We start from the raw sequence: 15,517 nt of genomic DNA, 5'->3' as shown, positions 1-15,517 counted from the left end.
AGCCATCAGCCCAGAGCCCGATGCGGGGCTCGAACTCACGCGAGATCACGCGAGATCTCGCGAGATCGTGAACTCACCGACCGCGAGATCGTGACCTGGCTGAAGTCGGACGCTTAACCGACTGCGCCACCCAGGCGCCCCCCGCCTTGTCTTAAGTAAGAAAGAAAGAGGCTCGTTCTTCCAGACATGGATAAAGCTGGGCACCCTGCTTTGCCCGCTGCCTGCCCAAGGGTTAAGTTCAGGTAGTCGTAGCCCAGAGTATTGGCTCCCCGGCCAGGACTTCTGTAAAGCTCTGTAACTGTCCACAAGGAACAAACAGAACATTAATTCCAGAAGGCCTCCAAGTTTTACGTGATTCCGAAGAGAAAGCCTGAAACGGGCCCCCGGGTTTATGAAAAGCACCAGGCCTGCCTCCCGCCGCGGGCTGTGCTGGGGCTGGCTTCTCCTGACACTTGTACTCCAGGGCTTGTGGACAGGAAGCGGCCTGGCCAGCCAGCTCTGTGACCTGTGTCAGAGCAATAACAAAGACCAGGCCAGCCCGTCGCCTGAGGGAACGGGATGGGTTCCTCCAACAGGGATTAAAAGGTAAATTGGATCCTGGACAAATCAGGCCAACAGGCTTTGGAGGCTGAGGTTTTGTCGACAAATGAACTTGGCTCTATTTTAAGCCATGTTATGTACCAAGACTTCCTGTTTTTCCAAAGAAACCTCTTGTTTTGGTTTTTGTAACGATGGATTTATTGAAACGTTCGCTATTCAAGGGACCCACGTTGTTTTCCAACCAAAACAGCAAAACTGGAGATTTTGTGGCCCCAAGAGGCAACAGAGAGAGACACACAGCAAGAACATCATTCCCCAAAGACTGCTCATTCAGGAGTATTTTAGCCTCGGTGGCTGATCAGTGAATGAACAAAGAGCTAATTGCCAGTCAGGGTCCTAGACGGATTTCATAGCTCAGAGTTTGGCCTCTTGTTTAGAGAGCGGCGGGGGCCAGTCAGAGGACAATTGAAAGGGGTTTTTTGTTTCTCCCGGCTGAGTTAAGCCATGTGTGTGTCTCTTTCTAGGAGTATTGGTCTGGCCAATCAGGGCCGTGTAAATCCCACTCACTTCCTGCCGACCTTTCGACACTGACAGATGTTTTTTCTTGTAAGTGTTGTTAGGGCTGTCTCTACTCGCTGACCTCACCATATTTTAGGGAAGCCATTTTCCTAAGTTTTGTTTCTCAAATTCTGTTTACCCTGTCCTGAGCTCCTCTCCGAGAATAAGATCACCCCGCCTCCTGTTTTCTGTCACTTCCTGTTGTCCCTCTTGGACCTGGGAGGGGGAGCCGAGCCCACCCTTGGGTACCAGGGAGCTGGGCAGAGCCACCGCTGGAAGCACGTGAATCTTGAGCTGGGGGAAGCCGTGACTTGAAGAAAAGGTCTGATGGAGACTCACAAGCCAGGAGTGTAACAAAGAACCCAATGTGTCCCTGTGAGAGAAACTTCTAGAATCTACAGGCATCGCACGCAGATGTGTGCCATGACTGTAGCTCATCAGACACCGGGAGTTCCCCGGGTGTGACCGGGAGGTGGGTCCCTCGCAGGTGACATCATGGCAGCCCTTGTGACCTGGACAAGTCACTGCCTGGGGCAGGCGGTTGGGAGTGATCATGTCAGAGGTCCTAAATCCACCAAAGTGTAGCTCACATCCCTACTCCGAGAGCACAGACGCGGGACCTGTTCTGGAGGCAGGGAGAACGTGTTGGTATTTTAGCCTTGACCTGAAAGTAACCGCAAGCTCGGCTAGGAGACCAACCAGCAAGTTCCTGGAGGGGAGGGAGTTTTGAGCCGCCGTCGCTGATCCCTCAGGCCCTGATCTGAGCCTCCTCTGGGCTCACTCCTCTGAGAGTGTCTGGGCTAGGGTTGTACCCCTGTCCTGGGATCACCTGGGGTGTCAGAGACTTGCCCAAAGCCACCCCAGAGCAGGTTTGACAACTGAGGTGGTGCTGGGTGTGTTGTTTGCAGCATAGACTGCACAATCAGTGTATTGAATTTAGCAGAGTGGAGCGTGCTGGCTGGCCAGCTACTCCTGTGCGTGTTGGGTGACTTCACGCTCGAAAGCGTCCACAACAGTGTCTGTCACACATGAAGCACTCTGCAAGCGTTCGCTGTTGCTAAAGTAACAAACACCCCAGCCATTCGGGTCTATACCGGGGGGAGCTGCCCGCTCTGGAAACTGGGCGTGTTTTTGTACCTGGACTTTGTTTTCCTGATGAGTTTACAAACCAGTTGGTCTTTGTTTGACTGATCTCTTGGCTTATTTATGCGGGTAATTCCCTCTTGGGTCTGGGGAGCTCTGCCTTTTGGGGGGGGGGGGGCGGGCAGTGTTAATTGTGGTTCGTACAGCTAAATGAGACATAACTGCCACATTTTCGGCCTGGCTCATGTGGCCCAAAGTGGCTCCTGGGTTTCCAGATTCTTGCACTAACATTGCCTCTGCAAAGCTGCTTGGGTGGGAAGTGACGTGGGGCCCCCACGGGGATGAGCAGAAACCTGAGCGGGGGGAGTGACCCAGGGTGGTTGACTCACATTGTCACACCTGTGAAGGCGGCAGCAGTTTGGAGTCGGTCACTTCTCCAGTCTCAGAATGTTCCAGAAAAGCTGTGGTTCCAAGAAAACGTCAGGGCCCACACGTGCGTGCGCGTGTGTGTTCGTTCATGCAGTACCGCTGCTCTCCTTTCCTGCCCTTTGGGCTCTGGGTGGGGCTTGCTGACATCTCGGGACTGCCATCTGTCATTCCTGTTGCAGGAATGGGCTATGTTTATGCTCGGAAACTGCAGACCGCATTCATGTTACCTGCATTCTTTTATCTCTGATTAGGAGCGCTCGACTTTAATAGTAGCTGCAGTTCAAGGACCACTTCTAAGAATAGGAAAGCGAGAGGGCCTGTTAATCCAGTGAATTGCTGTGCCGAGGGTGGCCTGGAAGGCTGCATCCTTAATGTGGGGCCCGGGCCCTGACAGATCTTTTTAATGTCCCCAGACGGATGGGTGTGCGTGAGTCAGAGCGGAGACCCCAGCGTGCCTTAGTTAACTCCGTGCATGTTGAACGCACCTGGGAGTTCACTGGAAGCACCTGTGAAGTTCAAGGAGGACTTTGTGTTCTCCGGGCCCGTGGGCATTGCTGACATGTGGCCAGCACAGCCTATCCCAGAGTTCACAGAACCAGGTGTATCGCGGGCCTCCTGTCAGCGTGGGCAGCTGGGGATGTAGAGCGTTTTGGTGGCTTTCTGTGAGCGTTCTCTGTCCTGTAGGTAGCGTAACCTGGTGCCAGTGTAGTTCGAGGGTATCATCGCGTTTTTGTCTCTTCTGTCGTATCAGCGACCATAGTGTGTTCGAAACAGCGAATTCTCAGATTTGGGGAGCAGAACACAGTTGAAGGGAACGGTGAGGACCTTTTTTCTCTTGGCGTCTCTCCCTGAAAACACCGGTCCCCGTCTTCGAGGAGGCGACCTCTCATGTTGCAGGAGTTTGGTGGCTGGGCTGGCAGCTCCTGGGTGTGCCTGTGTGTGCTGAGTTTTCGGGGACCACGGCCAGACTCGGGTGGGTCGGCACTGGTGTTGTGTCATAAAGCCAGGATTCCCGACACGTCACACCCTGTGGGGGCCACCCCTCCACCCCAGCCGGGACCCCTGCGAGGGTGATCTGAGCTTCCCGAAGCATCACTGGTGCGAGATCCCAGACGATGTCTTGGGGCGGCCGTCCCCAGTATCATCAGCAGGCGTGAATCAGCCTCGTAGGGCCGCTGTAACCGAGTACCGCCCACCGGGTGGCCGAAAGCACAGAAATGCATTGTCACACGGTTCTGGGGGCCAGGAGTCTGAGCAGGGTGCCTACAGGGTTAGTTTCTTGTGCACACTGGGAAGGAAGGACCTCTTCCAGGCTTCTCTTCTTGGCTTGTAGATGATCATCCCCTCCCTGTGTCCTCACATATCGTCCCTCTGTCCATAGCCCAGTGCCCCAATTTCCCCTTCTCATAAGGACCCCCAGTCCTGTGGGACGAGGACCCACCCTGACGATGACGTGATTACCTCCATAAAGACCTTGTCTCCCTCCATAAAGACCATGTCTCCAAATAAGGTCACATTCCGAGGCACTGGGGCATCCGACTTGAATGTAATTTGGGGAGGCTGGGGGGACACGATTCAGTCCGTGTAACAAGGCACTCACCCTTGCTGTGACCGCGGGCAGTCCGCTGAAAACGTGTGTGAATCCCTTTTGGGTGCTCTGATACGGACAAGCAGACCATAATACGCAGTCGGGGCTGCAAGGGTGGGCTTTCGGGAACCTGCCTTGCCGTAGAATGACATCTTGTGCCATTTGCACATGCTGTCCGGTCCGGGACATAAAAACATAGTGTCCAGACATATCCCACCTTCTCTGAGCCTCCCTTCCTCTGTCTGTTCTTTGTCTGGAGGGGGCTCCAGGGTATACAGCATCCCCATAAATTAGTTCAGAGTAGATTTTTGTTTTGAATTTTTTTTTTTAACACGTATTCATTTTTGAGAGAGAGAGGGATAGAGCGTGAGTGGGGGAGGGGCAGAGAGCGAGGGAGACACAGGCTCCGGGCTCTGAGCTGTCCGTACAGAGCCCGATGTGGGGCTTGAACTCTCGAACCAAGAGGTCATGACCTGAGCCGAAGTCAGACACTCAACTGACTTAGCCGCCCAGGTGCCCCACTTAGAGCAGAGTTTTAAATGGCCATCACCTTGTCAGGAGTTCTTGAATAAGGATTTCACGTAAAATCAGTATCTTTCGGCATCGGCCCGTGGTGAGCTGTGATTATCTAAACAGGTGGTTGTATTCATGTGAACCATCCGATGTTTGCCCTGTTTGTGAAGAACCCTTCGCCGTGACAAAGATTCACACCTCTGGAAAATTCCCCTGGGGAGCCGCCCCCTCTCCCCTGTTCCAGCATCCTCTCCACACCAAGAGATATTTTAGCCACAGTTCAGAACATTCTGGGCTACGATAAACGTAAAAACAATATCGTTTACCCACCAAAGACTTGGAGAAACAGAACCGGGGGCTCCTGGGACTCGGGGGAAATAAATCAAGAAGACCATTTGACTCCAGGAGTAATACCCCGAACCAGAAAGACAAAAGGAGGTATGGAGTGGCTCCCTTCTCGAACTCGATCGGCAAAAATGAATCTGTGTGACCTAGAAGTGTCACCCGATTCTCCTCCCCCATCTGACTGCCAGCTGGCCAGGCTCCTTCCGTTGCAGTCATGGATACAAAGCCCGCCTCCCCCCTCCCGGGTTTCCGCCACACCCCCCATCCTCCACATTAAAACTGTGCTCCGCAAAATAAATAGCTGCAAGCTGTTGCATTTCATTTGGTTAAGTAGCTACCCGTAAGGTTAAGATTTTCCTTTTTGTGACTCGGGTTGAAAAGATCAGGTCTGGGAAGAACTTTTCAATCGAGACTTTGTGGGGGCACCTGGGTGTCTCCGTCGGTTAAGCATCCGACTTCGGCTCGGGTCGTGATTGCACAGTTATGTGGGTTCGAGCCCCATGTTGGGCTCTGTGCTGACAGCTCAGAACCTGGAGCCTGCTTCGGGTTCTGTGTCTCCCTCCCTTCCCCACCCCCCTCTGAAAAATAAACTTAGAAAAGAGAGAAACTTTGTGGACTTAGGGATGTTTGATTCCATCATCTCATTTCCTTAAAACTGTCACCTGAGACAGTGCCGCGTGGGCTTACAGAGGCCTCCACGACTACAGCCTGGTGACTTCTCTTGTAGAGAAATGTTAGGGCGAGATTTGGGTATTTGTAAAGATCCGGATGTAGAACATCCGTTGTCATAAAACAAACTTACTACTCTGTTCCCGAGGTCTGAGTTGAATTTCCTGCGTATCTGCTTTTGTGTAAGCAACGCCTCCTTTGGAATAAAGGAGGGCCACCCCTCCGCACTGGGGACACTCCTGTCCCATGGTGCCCTGAAGTGTTGGCTCCTGAGACGGGAGAAGCGAGAAGCCGAGTTGTGTCATGGGGCGTCTCTCGGGGCACCGGTCGCTTTCTCCCCTGGCCGGGCTGGGCCGTAGGTTTGAGCAGAGCTGCTCAGGATTCTTTTTTTTTTTTTTTTAATTTTTTTTTTTTTCAACGTTTATTTATTTTTGGGACAGAGAGAGACAGAGCATGAACGGGGGAGGGGCAGAGAGGGAGACACAGAATCGGAAACAGGCTCCAGGCTCTGAGCCATCAGCCCAGAGCCCGACGCGGGGCTCGAACTCCCGGACCGCGAGATCGTGACCTGGCTGAAGTCGGACGCTTAACCGACTGCGCCACCCAGGCGCCCCCGAGCTGCTCAGGATTCTATTCGGTTTGGTCCTCGACTGGCTTCTGTGACCCAGCCAGCACCACATTTGGGAGGCTGAGCCTCCCTGCTCCTTTGGGCGGGCAAGCGGGTTCAGAGCGAGCTCTTAGCTCTTCCTAGTGTTAGAGATCATCTTTCCAGACACTTTGTTTTTGGAAATGAACAAAGGGTCCCAGCCGGCCAGCATTTCACATGGCTGACTTTATCTCCAGCAGAACACCTCAAATCCCCCTCTCCCGCCGGCCTCTGACCTGGTCGGGCCATGCCTGTCAGCCTCTTCCAGTTTCTCCTCGGCCACCAGGTGGCCCGCACACCTCGCTGGGTCGTCTACCCTCAAGTGGGCGCTACGGAGGAGCCTTCTCCAAATCGATGTGTTCGGGTACGTGATGGGGAGGGCATTGTGTCAGGTGCTGAGAGAAAAGGGGAGGAGAGAGTCCCAGGACACTTCCTGGAGAAGGCTGAATTGGGGGCCGGGGGGACAGCCAGGCCAAGAGTCAGCTGTGCTGCCCAGGGGCGTCCGTTGCCATGGCAACCCTGGCTTCGAAGCGGTGCTCGGTGAGGATGCTGGTCTTACTGAGCTGAGGAGATCCGACGAGGCATCGGCATCACCCCTGCTTTCAGCGTCGATGGACGAAACCAGCCCCTCACCCTCCACCCTGAACCGGGCAGGGGAGCCAAGGCACTGCCTCAGTGTGTTGGCTGCTTACAACGTGCTGATCAGAGAAGCCCCGAGAGTTCAGCTGTCCCTCTGCTGTGGTCACTTAAGGGGCCCAGGAAGAAGGCCCCGCCTCCAGCCCCGTGCCTGCCGCTCAGAATCTCCATTCCGGAATATGGTGGGAAACGTTCGCTTTTTTCACCTCCCTCTCCAAGTTAGTGCCTCCTGAAAAGGTTGTGTATTCCGAGGTCATCGGTGTTTCACAACGCACCATGCTGGGGGTCCAGGAGAATTGCACAATCAGTTCGGCAGGTGTACGTAGTCTTGAGCTTTGTGGTGGAAACCCTGACGCGCCTTTGCTCCGTTCCGTCTCTGCTTTCCTCTCCTTAGACGTTACGTCCCTGCCACGTTGTTTTCGTTTTCCTCACTATGGCTCATTCCTCACTGATGTGTCTTTAAACAAGAAGCAAGGGCGTAATAGAAAGTCAACCTTCAGGGTGGCCGTGCCCTTCCTGCATCAGGGAGCCTCCACTGCCGAGCCCAGGCCCTAGATGACAGGGCGGCCTGCCTGGGTTCCCTCTTCCCTGGCCGATCATGTGCCTAAATCTAAACTTCTGTTGCTTTAATTTTTTTTTTTCCAACGTTTATTTATTTTTGGGACAGAGAGAGACAGAGCATGAACGGGGGAGGGGCAGAGAGAGAGGGAGACACAGAATCAGAAACAGGCTCCAGGCTCTGAGCCATCAGCCCAGAGCCCGACGCGGGGCTCGAACTCACGGACTGCGAGATCGTGACCTGGCTGAAGTCGGACGCTTAACCAACTGCGCCACCCAGGCGCCCCAACTTCTGTTGCTTTAAGGGTGAGTGGGAGGTACGGGTTCTTTTTGCATCCGGAGATGGAGGGAGAGTGCAGTGTGCCATCCTGAAATCAGCTCGGACCTTTCCTTCTGGAGGTGTCGAGCCTCATTGCCTCTAGGTTCTTGTAGAGCCCAACTGGGGATTGAAATCCGTCAACCGGGCGAGTCCCTCAGCACAGCGACCCAGGGCTCTGGGGCCCGGGAAGGCCACGCAGGGTGTGCAGTGCCCTCTGCCGGCTGAAGGGCCCCATCACTGGGCGCCAGTCCTGCTCCTGGGAAGGACTGGACCAGGAGAAGGTCCGCCCCACCCCTGTGGTTTCCCTTAGCTTTGCCAGCGAGCCAAGACCGCAGACGGCACGACCTCACGCGTGGATTCCGAGTGCACAGCGTCCAGAGACCAGGCTGGAATCCTCAGGGGCAGCAGAGCAGTTGTGTCCCCTAAGGAAGTCCCCTCCTCTGGGCTGGTAGCCAAGGATTCAGGGCCTCCCAGTGGCAAGAAATCAAGAGGCAGAGGTCTTCAAAATCTAACATGAAGATTTGTAAAAATTCAAGACCTTATTGCAGTTCATTTAAAAAAAAATTTTTTTTAACATTTCATTTTTGAGAGAGAGACAGAGAGGAAGACACAGAATCCGAAGCAGGCTCCAGGCTCTGAGCTGCCAGCACAGAGCCCGACAGGGGCGGGCTCGAACTCACAAACCGCGAGATCATGACCTGAGCTGAAGCCAGACGCTTAGCCGCCCGAGCCACCCAGGCGCCCCTGCAGTTCATTTATTTGTTAACCAATTCCTATAAAATTGTCCTTATCAGACATTTCGATTCAAGTGCAATCCATCTGTGTTGGAAGAAACCAAACAATCCAAACCGCCTTAAAAGTGTTACATGTTCTCTACTCTCCACCCTCCTGCCCTCCCCACCCTCCATTCCATAGGCTATTTTCAAATTAATTTATCTTTAACTACATCCAGCGTGGGACTCAAACTCACAACCCCAAGATCAAGAGTCACATGCTCTTTGAATGGAGCCAGCCACAGGCTAACGTGTAGCACACTGTCCACTAACACAGGTAGCTGTCCCCAGGTAGCTGTTCCCTGGTGACGCCTGCCTTGGTTGACCCCCAGGGTCCAAGCCCTTACTGGTCGTTAGTTATCCCTGCTTTTACTCTGCCCTGGACCACAGCAAGCATACACAGGGCTTCTCACAGGCTGCAGACAGTACCCTTGGGTTACCTTGGGGGCATTGGAGAGGCCACCCCAAAAGCCTCAACCACGGCCAAGGCCCCTCTGCAGGCCTTTCATGAGAACTTTTGGGCGTTCCAGATGCTTCTTGTGGAAGATGCTGACTTTTCCTCACTCGGATGCAACATCCTGCAGTGGTTTCTTATGTTCGGTACGGAGCGGGAGATGAGCTGTCTGGTCACCGCAGAACTTCCTCTGTTCACAGAGAACTTGAGGCCTACGCCCTTCATCCTGTCCACGCAGACTTCCCCGCGACAGGTCAAGATTGTCATGCCAAAGGAGGGCAGGGTCAGAAAATTAGGAAAGGAACAATTAAGCCGCGTGTCTACAGTTCCTCGGTCACAACACCGTGGGAGTAAAAGTTGGTGTTCTGCATTTCTTAATTTAAATGAAAATGTGTTTCCTCGCCTTTTCTTGTTTTGTTTGCTTTTGTTCCTAAAGGCTATTTTATTACGAAAATGAATATATTAATTTTGAAGCATACTTGTAAGTCAAGGGCTTTAAAAATGTGTGAAAATCCTGAATGCGGTGCATCTCATTTTCCTTCAGCTTGGGTAGACCAACACTTCGTTTTCATTATAACACAAAACAACCAATTAAGAAAATCATGAATCGGTTCTGTTCTTGGTGATCGTCGTTAGCACGTGAAAATCTTGAGAATTGTTGAGTTTTACATTTAACACCAGGAGACGAATTTCCACGTGCTAACAACCCAAGCTGAAGGACACGCTCGGCATCCTTGGCCAGGGAGCTGGTCTGAGCAGAAGAGTGCCTTTGACATCTGCTCCCTCCTGGTGGCAGCCTCTAGCCTCACGGGCCTCGCCCATGTGGGCAGTGGGGTTCTTCATGCTAGGAGACTGCTTTCTAGGTTTGTGACCTTCCCAGCTCTTTGGGCTACATGGGCTTTGCCCTTCACCTCCGTCTCCTTCAGAGCCCCAGAGAATATTTTGCTGGGGGTTGGATGGAAAGAATAAAATTCCAGGCCCACGATTCCTGAGCCTCGCGTCCAAATTGTAAAAAGCTTTCAAAACTTTTTCTTCCCTAAATGTTTATTTTTGAGAGAGAAAGAGAATGAATGAATGAATGCATGAATCCGAAGCAGGCTCCAGGCCCCCAGCTGTCAGCACAGAGCCCGACTCGGGGCTCGAACTAACCAACCGTTATATCGTGACCTGAGCGGAAGTGGGACCCTTAACCAATGAGCCACCCAGGCACCCTTCAAAACTTTCTTTCTTTTCTTTCTTTTGTAATCCATTTGGCAGCGGATTTTGACCCGGCTTGAAGTGTTAGATAATTTTTGCATCCTGTATGGTGGAAATCTTGATGGTTGATTTGGGGGTCCACAGTAATGTGGTGTGAGCTCCGTATTGACTTTTAAAAATCCAAATGCATCTGACTTCTGAAGCTTGCCAGGCCCCTGGGTGTTGGGAAAGCATGGCAGACCTGTGCTAATCAAGCTGTCTGTGCACCTTCTGTCTGAAGATGTGTGGATGGGACCCTTGGAACGGACTGAGGGCATGTGACCAGGGTGTGACCTTGTCACCCTAGGCTTGGCTCCTGGGAGTTACCTGGGGAAAGATGGACGGCCTTGCCAAACAATGTACAGGTCTGGCTTCGGGAACCAGAGTGAACCTTCAGTGTATATCAGAAGGTCCTGCTGGTTACCTCTGGGGCACGGGGAGGGGGCTCTCCGAGTCACCTGTGCCCCTTGTTATATGCCACGTGATGTCTGAGCCATGGGTTTCCCCTTTCAAAATTGTTATTATTATTTATGAGAGAGAGAGAGAGAAAATGAGAACACAAGTGAGGGAGGGGCAGAGGGAGAGGGAGGCACAGAATCCGAAGCACGTTCCAGGCTCTGAGCTGTCAGCATAGAGCCCGATGTGGGGCTCAAACCCATGAACCATGAGATCATGACCTGAGCGGATAACCGACTGAGCCCCCCAGGCACCCGGGTTTCCCCTTTCACAAAAACCTAAATATGCCCCAAAGCTACTGAAGAAAAACAATCAAGGAGCAGTAGTAGCTTTGAGACACTTACAAAATTGACTTCAGTAAGCTGATTTCCCACAAGTGGATCATCCCCCCCAAAACTTCATTTTCTTCCTTAAAATGCAGTTCGAATGCTTCTGTTAATTGTGGTGTTATGTCAGCCATTTGACCAAAGGCTAGGCCAGTGTTTTTCCTGCTGTCCCCTGACCCCTGTAGAACATTTGTCTTGTCTCGATTTCAGTTGGCTCTCCAGATAAGAGTCTACGAAACAAAAACCAGATCCCCTGATCAGAGGACTCTCTCCAGCTCTCTTCCCCAGAACGGAATCTGTTGTTCCCGTTTGGCCTCCAGAGATGGTGGAACAGGTCCTTTTGCGATAGCCTGAAGATCAGCGACTTTACTGGGTCTCCATGAAGAGCCAGAGAGGGCTGTCTGGGAAGTTGTCATTGTTGGTCCAGCATCGTCAAGGCTCTAGTAAAACGTGCTGACCTTGCCCCCCAACGTGCTGGATCCACGCCACACACAGGGTCCTTGCCTGTGCCAGCAGGTGGGGTGTGCTGCCCTAGCCTGATGGGTACCACCCTCCCGGGTCACTCACAGGCTGGTGGAGCCTTGTAGGATGGGGTGAAGGAAACCTGAGGAGTGCTGCTGTTCCTTTAGGGACCCCAGTCTGGGGAAGGTGGGACTGCCCACCTGCCCGGACTGCCAGGACTGCAGGGGGCCGTCTCTCCTTACCTTGGATGATGCCAGCCTCTCGGCCCCTTGACAGAAATAACAGTGCAATATACTTGGAGGGCTCCAAGGGTCCACTCAGGATTTGGCAGCTCTTGCTTGACTGTGATAATAGTGATTCGTTAGCATATCCTGAAACTTGGTCTGTCTTTATGAACATAATGTCTAAGTAGGTTTCATGAAAAGAGTTGAAGGCAATCGCCATGGTTTTAGGTGAATTTTCATTGTGAAAGACATCAATTACTTTGTGTAAATTTCTTCGTCTGCCTAGTGTTTATGGAGACTAGGAATCGGAATAAAGAAACAGAGGGCATCTTAAAAACTTGTGATTTTAAGAAGGTAAATGAGTTGGGGTGCCCGGGTGGCTCAGTCAGTCGAGTCCCAACTCTTGATTTCAGCTCAGGTCATGATCTCACAGTTGGTGGGTACAAGCCCCGAGTTGGGCTCTGCACTGACAGCAGGGAGCGTACTTGTGATTCATTCATTCATTCATTCATTCACTCATTCATTCTCTCTCTCTCTCTCTCTCCCTCTCCCCCCTTCCTCCCTCTGTCCCTCTCTACCCCTTCCCTGCTTGTACCTGCTTTCTTTCAAAATAAATAAACATCAGAAAGTAAATGAGCAAGGACTAGGTTGTAGTGATTTGGGTCCGGGCAGGTGGGTTGCTAATGGTCATGTTTGATAAAACCAGTCTGCCCATATTTTAGACCTCATTCGATGGGGGGAACATCCATTTCTCTTGTGCTCAGTTTTGGGTGTTTGTTTTGTATTTGATATGCAAGCAGGTGGTTATAAAATGAAGTGTTCTTCTTCCTGTTTGTCCCCCCCTTTGAATTCTCGAGTTTCTCTTGGAAATCCACGTGGATTTCCCATCCTCACTGCTCCTTTCTGGCAGTAACGAGAATCTAAGTACCTTTCTCATGCAAGCATCTTTCCTCTTCTGAAATGAGCCAGATTCACTGACACCAAACCTTTCAGCCCTAGATCATCTCTCCTCTCAAGCTAAAATAAAAGGTCAAGTAGACCTTCCTGTGGTTTACCCTGCAATTTTAGGATCTCCCTTTCTGGGGCAGAATGCAGTGGTTTTCTCGTAAGGTTTGGCAGCGGGATCCTACTTCTCCAGCCTCAGCTGGAGGGAGCGGTATCCATGGCTGGCTCCCGCATGCCAGGGGCTGGCTCACCGAAGGAGGAAGGCCACGCGCGGCCCTCTGAAGCCCGCTGCTTTGCACTGAATATTTTCACACGCATTCCACTCCCCTTGGGAACGTAAAAACATCCCTTTTTCACGAACGCAGATCCCGCTCACGCAACGGTCATTCCACATACTTGTGGTTCTAGAATATTCTAGAATGCTACTTCCATCCACGACAGACACCACGGCCATAGTCTGAGCAAAAGAGGGACCCATCCCCCTCTCCTTTTTCTCCCCTCTGTGCACCCTGATTTGTTGTGAAGCATTGATGAGATAGTGTCAGCTGCCGATTGTGGTGATAAATTCAGGGGCCGAAAGGGGCCTGATCTGTGAGCAGAGACATAGAAATGAAGACAGGGCTTGGCTGTCAGAGCGGGCACTGCCCGGGGAGCCCGGGGCCGGCGTGCAGGGGGCACGGGGTGCTGGTGGTCTCCATGGACCCCAGCCGGAGACCCTAGCTCGCAGCTCTGCCCTGAAGAAGGCCTGTCCCTGCCGTCGGGAAGGAGGGTTATATTAATTAAGTCCTCATAAGTAGCTTGCTCCTCGGGAGAGCCAAGGAGGAAAATGTCACATTTCATACATTCTTGCTTCAAAGAGATACTGAGGCTCCGCACATCAGCGGTCACTGCCACGAGATCCTGACCAGACTCCGCCTGGTGGCTGTGAGACTCTGAATTCGCTGTCCACATGGGTGGGTGCCACGGCTGGAGGGGGCCCCCACGGAAGGGCCAGCCCCCAGCCCGAAAAATATCCAGACAGGAGTCCTTTGCCCCTTTCCTTCTTTTTTTCTTTTGGTAAATAAGAGGACACAGGCTATTTGTGTAAGCGGATGTCTGATCTTTCCTTTGATTGCATAATCGAGATCCTACTTATCAATTTTTCAGGACGCCATCTAATTATACAAATTAAAATTCAAAGGAAAGCAAAAAGAATGATTACGCCTCACTTGGGCGTAATGGAAGGAGGAGGGTGTGAAACCCGGCTTGCCTCGGATGATAATGCTGTCATTTTTCATCTCCAAGGCACTTCACAAATATTAACTAATTAATTCTCTCACCCCTTGGCTAACACGAGGTTCTGTCTTCATGCCAGCGTCGAGGACAGGGGCTGCACTGCAGCTCGGTGATCAGAACTCTGGCAAATGAAAATTGCCGGCCGAGCTCTGGGGCTCGAGGCCACCTTTCCCTCTGCCTGGGACTCCCTTCTCCCATTGGTTTGAGTTAGGAACCACCCCCACCCCCTTCCCTGCCTTGCGTTGTTGCCTCTCCTAAAGCCCAAGAAAAGTGAATTTTTATAACATGACCGCCACACCTGTCCCACCTGCTTTGGGACCACCTTTGTCTCCCTAGCCCAGCATGGCCGGTTCAGGTTTGGGGAACTCTCCGGGTTTGAAGTTCAGGTTTGGGGAACCCCCCGGGTTTGAAAAGGGCTTAGTATCTCTGGGATGTTACGTTAATTATTTATGTCATTAGAAATTGTGCTTCTTTCCTAGCTCTTAAAAAAAAAAAAAAAGTGTAATTATTGCCATAAATCTTTGAGGTGCGCCTCATTGCTGGGAAATTAGCCATTAACTACCAGGAAGTCTGCTTTCTCATAGTCAGACCTGTATTCTGACCTTTGATAAAGTAACTCCCAGCGTTTTGCATAATTGATGACCATACATAATCATCCTCATTATTAACCCTGGAGCCTCAGTCTTGTCTCCTGTCCCCCCTCATTTGCTGGGTAACTGAGGACAACTTTCTCTGACCGTGTTGTTAAAGTAAGACCACCGCAGTGAGTCGAGAGCTCGGACGTGGCGGGGTGCAGATCGTGGTTTGTGGCCTCAACTGATACGTCGGATGAGGAGGAAATGAGGGTCCGGTCCCCCCCAAGACACACACCCTCCACAGACAAGCTGGCCATCAGCTTCCCATTCTTCAGGTGGCTCGTGGCTTTCCCTCTGGAGAGCCCCACAGACCCCAACCCACACGGGAGACCCTCCTCTGCTGCCTCGTTTCTGCCAGAAACACCGGGCACGCCTGGACAGGTGCGGGTGCTGTCTCCGTTCCCCAGTGTCGCAGCCAGCAGCCTGGACCCTCCCATCGCCGATACCGTCTGTGGCCTGGACGACCCTGGCCCAGGCGGTTAGGTGGCCTGTGACTTCCTGCCCCGTTCTCGTGCAGTGGGGTCGGGGGCTTGTGTTGTGCTGAGCGGTGGCCTTGACTGCTGACCCCAAAGGGCAGTTGGGGGAAACTTTGTAAACTGCCTGGCAGAAGGCGTGGACAGAGGCTGTCCCGTAGCCACGGCTGGGTGTCTGTCGTAGTGCAGGTGGGCCTGGGACCCCCTCGCCGGTCTGGGTGGGTCTGGAGTCGGCCCCTCTGCGTTCACAGAAGTACAGGGCAAGGCCCAGCTGGCTGGAGCGTGGTCTCTGGCCTCGGAGCACAAATAACTACCATTCACGTTGTCAGCGATTGGTGTTTACAGCCCGAAGTTAAAAGCTAGGGTTCTGGATG

At 52.5% G+C, this 15,517-nt stretch overlaps 1 protein-coding gene across 4 annotated transcripts in view; it reads left to right on the top strand.

The window, feature by feature from the left end:
- The window catches only part of CTBP2 (C-terminal binding protein 2), a 161,891-nt gene that overhangs the window by 95,614 nt on the left and 50,760 nt on the right, over positions 1–15,517 (top strand). The window lies entirely within an intron of this gene.

The sequence above is a fragment of the Prionailurus bengalensis genome, chromosome D2 (genome assembly GCF_016509475.1).
Source record: "Prionailurus bengalensis isolate Pbe53 chromosome D2, Fcat_Pben_1.1_paternal_pri, whole genome shotgun sequence".
Taxonomy (NCBI): Eukaryota; Metazoa; Chordata; class Mammalia; order Carnivora; family Felidae; genus Prionailurus; species Prionailurus bengalensis.
This window is presented reverse-complemented; position numbering and strand designations above follow the sequence as displayed.